A 6,759-nucleotide genomic window follows, 5' to 3' on the forward strand; every position below is an offset into this window, starting at 1 on the left:
ATAATATTTATATGTAATAACCATAATAACTTGTGGATGGAAATTCATAGGCTTTATCACAACACATGTTTCTGCATCCTACATGTTCATAAGTCAAGAATTTTTCATATTCATAAGATGTTATTTAAGATTAGGAGCTTTTAAGAAAGCATTCTGAGGCATTCACCCAAAACAAATTAAACAGATATACATATATATATATATATATATATATAATATCAAGTTAGTTATTGGAAGATAACAGTAATTTAGGTAGATATGGGGGTCTACTGAAAGTATTTAGTTTTGTCTTACACTGTTTTGATGTTCAATCCTGTCCAATTATTTTGGTCCCACAGAAGTTAATAAAATATGTAGCAAAAACTAAAACATTGGGATGGATTCTGTCATTGTTTCTTTTCCAATCAATAAGTTCCACCAGTAATATACTGGGTTGTGTATGTGATTTCAATATAATATTTTCATTTCTTTTCAACTATTGATCTTGTTATAACAAAAGACAGCTTCATTATTTACAAAAAAAAAAAAAAGAATTTTGTTTTCTTATATATATTTAGACATTTATCCATATATTAATTTATTTACGTTTTTTTTTGTTAATTTGTTTCCACAGTTCTTGTTTAGCAGGGAAATACGGATAATGTTTATTTCTAGTGCCACCGTTATTGTAATTTCCACTACTGCTGCTGCTGTTGTTGTAAGATCCCCTGCCTCTTAGTTTGGGAGATGTTTGATATTACAAAGAAAGAATTATCATTTAAAACATATAATTATGGACATTTTCAAGAATCTGAGGTGTGTCTGTTGGAACCAAGGAAACATTGTTTTTTTTCCCTATTGGATTTTCAAAGTTGCAGCCAGAGCAACAATGATAACAACAACAAGAGTAACAGAAATAAATATATAAATAATAATAATAATAATGATGTTGATGTTGATGATCATGATTTCTAACATTGGCACAAGTCCAGAAATTTGAGGAAAGCAACCAGCTGATTATATCAACCCCCAAAATTTTGTCAATCCCAAAGGAATGAACAAGAAATTTGACTTTGGCTGGAGTTGAACCCAGAACAGTGTTACAAGACATTTTGCTTCATGCTTTAACAGTTCTGCCAGTAGTGGTGGTTTCTAATATAGGCACAAAGCCTGAGTTGTAGAAGAGGCAAGGTTTAGTCAATTAAATTGATCCCAGTATTTCACTGGTACTTTATTTTATTGGCCTCGAAAGGGTGAAATGCAAAGTTGGCCTTGGCAGGATTTGAACTCAGGACATAAAAAGCTACAACAAATCCTGCAAAGAGTCTTTCAAATGTGCTAATGATTTTGCCATTTCACTACCCTAATAACAATAACAATAATAATGATTTCATTTATTTGCCACAATGATTTCTTATATTAGCCATAAGGGCCAAAAACATGGGGACAGTATAAAGGTGAAATGCAAAGAGGGCAATAACAAACAAAAACAAATGGGTATAAGTGGTGGGGGAAGATCAACCAAACAATAAAGGCACATTAATAAATAATAATAATGAAAAACATAATAATGATGGACTTTGAAAATTTATGATGTCACAGCCTCATTTAAAATATTTTTTAACGAGAATTCTGTTGATTTATACAACCCCTCCCTACTATTTTTGATTGTCATGCATATTTATATAAGTTTAAATACATATACAAATGTTCGTGTGTGTGTGTGTGTGTATATATATATATATAAAATATATATAAGTACAAACGTGTGTGTGTGTGTGTATATATATATATATATATATATATATATATATATATATATATATATATATATATATATATATATATAGTTCAAATACATATGTACATACATACATCTGTGTGTGTGTGTGTCTCTAGAAGGTTAAAATACATATGTATATGTGTGTGTGTGTGTGTATATATATGGATAATCTGATGATGGCTTAGATGGCTGAAACTTCGAAGTCACTGTCAATACTATTCTTGTTAAAGAATAAATTTATACTCTACCAAGTGTATTGAGTAATCTTTCAGTTTAATTCAGTAAAATTGTTTTTTTTCTTATAGCATAAAAAGAAACATTAATGTATACATACATACATTTTATATCAATATATATGTGTGTATATATAACGTATGTACGCTTCTTTTGAAGGGTGCATCTCAAAGCACATAAAATCATGTAAATATTGGGTTCAAAAACTCCTTTTGATAGAAAAAGTTGAAGACTGTCTGTGGGAGATGAAGTCACATTTGTTAACCTAATATTTGCATGTTATTATTCATAACTTTATGTGCTTCAAGATTCACTATCCCCCCCCCCCCAAAGAATTATTTCATATTCTCTTGAAAGTTAATAAATTCTTTGATGTCAGCAATACATATATCGATATATATGTGTGTGTATATATATATATATATATATATATATACATACACACACACACACACACACACACACACATATATATGTATATTAATAACCATATCTTTTCGAATAAAGATATGAAAGGAACTAAATACATGCCTGGGACTTGTACATCTTTTAATTAACCTTCAAAATTGATTAAAATCTGAATTTCCCCCATCGGGATTTGAGCTCAGAATGTATAGGGATAAAACCAGATACTGTACCATGCACAGCCTGTTGCTCTACTTCTCCTACCACTCAACCATTTTACAATGATACATGAAACATCTTGTGAAAGAGTAGACCTCGTAAAAGACTTAGGAAACTTTTTTTGATGGTGTTTCAGTTTTATTTGTTTTATTATTTAGTTTTATTTTGTGTCTGTGTAAATTTTGATAACTGTTTTATTTCTTTGTTATAGATTGGTTCTTCTTCTTCATTGAGTAAACAGAAGTGAGCACACACACACACACACACACACACACACGTGAATATGTATTCATGTAAAGTGTGTGTGTGTGTATATATATATGTATATATATAAATGTGTGTGTTTATTTACATATATATTTGTGCATGTATGTATATGTATCTTTCTCTATATCTCTCTCACTCTCCCTATATATATATCATATATGTATGTATGCACACATGCATGTACAAATTAAAGCTATGATGTAGCTACAAACTTCTTGAGCTGGTAAAAAAAGATCTTGACATACTAAAATATTTTTTTACTTCCACATCATGATGTTCAGTACACACACACATACACATACTGACACAAACACACATATACTCACACACACCCACATACTGACACAAACACACACACATGCAAACATATATATATATATCTATATACACACAAAAACACACATTTACTGACACAAACACACGCACATTCACATACACACACATACTGACACAAACACATATACGTGCAAACATATATATATATATATACACACACACAAAGACACCCACATACACACACACACACTCATACACGCACGCACATGCACACACACACGCACACACAGACAGAGTTGTTTGCACACCTACATATTTGTCGTTCTAATGATGGATGGAAGTAAGAAAGCAATATCTATAATAAACAGTTCACAGAAGCTTAAACAATAATTTGTTTTGATGAGATGCACAGACAGCTCTGTTATTGTTGGCTTTATTGTTACAGCGATCACTGCCACTACTGCCATGGCCACCACCACTGCCACTACCAACACTGCCATCTCTATTGTTATCCTTATTAGTACCTCTACCTCTAACTGCTATTACTGCTGTGATTAGCATTATTGGCACCCCTGACCCTACCACCAGCCACCACTACCACCATCACTGCCACCACCACCACCACCACCGTGTATACAGACCTAATTTACACTGATTCCAAAGATCATATTTGTATTGGAATCATTGAAATCCTTATTTTATTTAAGATGTGAATGTTTATATTGATCAGCCAAATTAAGTCTTAGAATAAAGAAAAGTACCATTCTTGTAACTGTTGTTGTCGTCTGTGACCAGGAATATCCGAACAACATCCGAACTATGTAACCCAAATTTATTCTATGTAAACAGTGAAATTATAGAAACTTATCATGTATTTTTTTTATTTTAAAATATATTTTGTTTTATCTTCTGTTATCATGTTGTTGTTGTTTAACCCTTGGTTTGCCCTGATACATTAGGTCTACAGTCAAAAGCATTCCAGCCTTGACCTTTCCATTTGTTTAAAACCATATTCGTCTGATATGTTCTGTTTTTAGTATTATAGATAGAAGTGTGATTTAAAGAATTTTGCTGCTATTTCTTCTGTAATAAGTTATCATATAGAGGCTCCTTCCATTTCTGGCCATCGGAAGGAAGGCAATGCAATGCCCATGACCATTTACTTGGCCTCCAAGACTGGTGGAAGGGAGGGAAGAATGATGTTATTCTGAGACTAGAAGCCTGTTCTTATTGCTTGCCAAAGAGTGGGGTCTGTGAAAGGCAAACGATGTACCCAATGTGATGGTGTTAGACTAGATGAGGGATTAAGTTTAGTGCTCAGATAGGCATTGGTCAGATTTGAACTGAGAACATGAAGGGCTACAACAAATAGCATAGGGCATTTATCATGATTTTCTTACAATTCTACCAAATCATCGTCTTGTAAGAGTTATCTTCAACAGGATTTGAACCCAGAATCAACAGAATTGGGACAAATACCATGAAGCATTCAATCCAATATTCTAATGATTCTGCCAATTTGTCACATTGTTGTGTATTACATAACAAAGCCAAGTCAAATCTGTTTAGTGTCATTGGCGTTGGTGCATTATCTAAACTTTATCACAATGCTGGTCTTTAGTATTTCTGTTGAATTTGATACCTGCTGTCAATCTATAGAATCTATAGAATTATCTACAATGTTTATTCTCATTTTCTTTGCCCTATTTATGTAAAAATATTGCAAAGAATACCTTTTCCCTATGGCAACAAATACACATCTATTGAATTTTTGGGCAAATATCAGCTTAAACATTTTTATGATAAATCCAGCACGTAATAATCTCATGCTAAAACTATCTCAAATATGTTTTTATTCTTGAAGAAGCATTACTGTATGTTTGACATAGGACTACATTTGTCCATTTGTTGATCTTCAAATATATTTAACTGTCTTTTATAACGAGTTTTATTTCCTTTGTACATTGGCTGCATAATACATGCATGTATGTATGTTTGTATTTGTGCATTATTGATAAGGAATAACTGTTTGTCAATGGCAAAGCATATTCATTGCCAGATCTAATATTCTGTTAACACTGTTGTGTTTTCCAGGCTTCTCTATGTTGAACTTAACACTTTAAAATATAAATACTTGTTGAGCCAATAATTAAAAGAAAGAAACAAACTGAAACAAAAAAGAGAGCCTTTAATGTAATTATGTTAATCACTTTTATTTGACAACTAACGAAGTCTGTGTCAGTGTGAAAAGCAAATAAACATCAGATTTCATTGAAAGCTCTTTATTTAAGTGTTAATGTTTTCTCCTGGATTAATTGTAGCTTTGATCTGTTACACGGTTACTAAAGAAAACACAACAGTCACAGTTGATCTGTTTTGGCTGTACAAAGAGTATATTATTAGTGTTGTAGGTTGTACAACCATGGATGTACTAAAATTTATTAGTAGATCTATAGATTGTAAAATTTTGTCTCTATTACTAATAATATGTTACAAAATCTATAAATTGTATAATTTTGGCTCTGTTTCTAATTGTATGTTAGTAGTTCTATAGATCGTATAGTTTTGGTTCTATTACTCATAGTATGTTAGTAGTTTTGTGACTGTGTGTGTCTACATCCATGTACCTACTTACTGTATATTTGTATTTCAGTAAATTTATTACATTAGGAAATAATATCGTCATTTTTGCCATAATCTTGTTCTTCAGTCATAGCACTTCAATTGTAATCTCACCTTTGTCATAATCCTGTTACTCTTGTCCTAGTCTTGTTACTTTAGTTGTAGTACTTTCGTTATAACCTTGTCACTCTAGTCATTGTTACTTAAATCATAATTTTGTCATGTCATGTCACTTTAGTCACAGTCTTATTACCTTAGTTGTAACCTTGTTAATTTAGTCATAGACTCACATGGAGAACAAGGGAACATTTGTGCTTTAAATTTTTCCTTTTCCCCACTTCTGATCCCACCCCATCTCTCTATAATGGATGCAACAATGCAGTGAGAATGATTTGTGATAGAAACACAAGGCCTTAAATTTGGAGGCAGGGGTTCTTGTTGGTTATACTGTATTTGACCCCAGTATTTGACTGATATGTGTTTTATCAGCACTAGAAGGATAAAAAAAAAAGTATAGTCTACTATTGTGTAACAACAACAACAACAAAAGCAACAACAGTAATAATAATTAGCTTCTTTGGGTTAATGATTCAATTGCAGGGCATGACTGGGACTGACTATTACTGATTTGATTTGACCCCTGGAGGGGAGATGAAAGGGTGAGAGGAATTGAACTGAGAGTATATAGTAACTATGCAGACCTAAATAATTACAAAGTATCTCATTTGGCTCTCTGCCATTTATGCCACTTCACTGCCAACAACAACAACAACAACAACAACAGTAATAATGATAATAATCACAGCCTTATTTTATAGTTGCCCTCCTCCTTTCTTTTAAATATTCAGAGAGTTACACTGTCTGATATGATCCTTCACCACAACCTTTGTTTTGATTGTCATGTTTAATTACGCATTATGAAATACATACATAGACATATATGGATACACAATTCAGATATACATGCATATATA

At 32.0% G+C, this 6,759-nt stretch overlaps 1 protein-coding gene across 2 annotated transcripts in view; it reads left to right on the plus strand.

The window, feature by feature from the left end:
- Window positions 1-6,759, plus strand: part of LOC106880957 (phosphatidylinositide phosphatase SAC2) — a 538,096-nt gene that overhangs the window by 233,493 nt on the left and 297,844 nt on the right. The window lies entirely within an intron of this gene.

This window comes from Octopus bimaculoides, chromosome 22 (genome assembly GCF_001194135.2).
Source record: "Octopus bimaculoides isolate UCB-OBI-ISO-001 chromosome 22, ASM119413v2, whole genome shotgun sequence".
NCBI classification, from domain to species: Eukaryota; Metazoa; Mollusca; class Cephalopoda; order Octopoda; family Octopodidae; genus Octopus; species Octopus bimaculoides.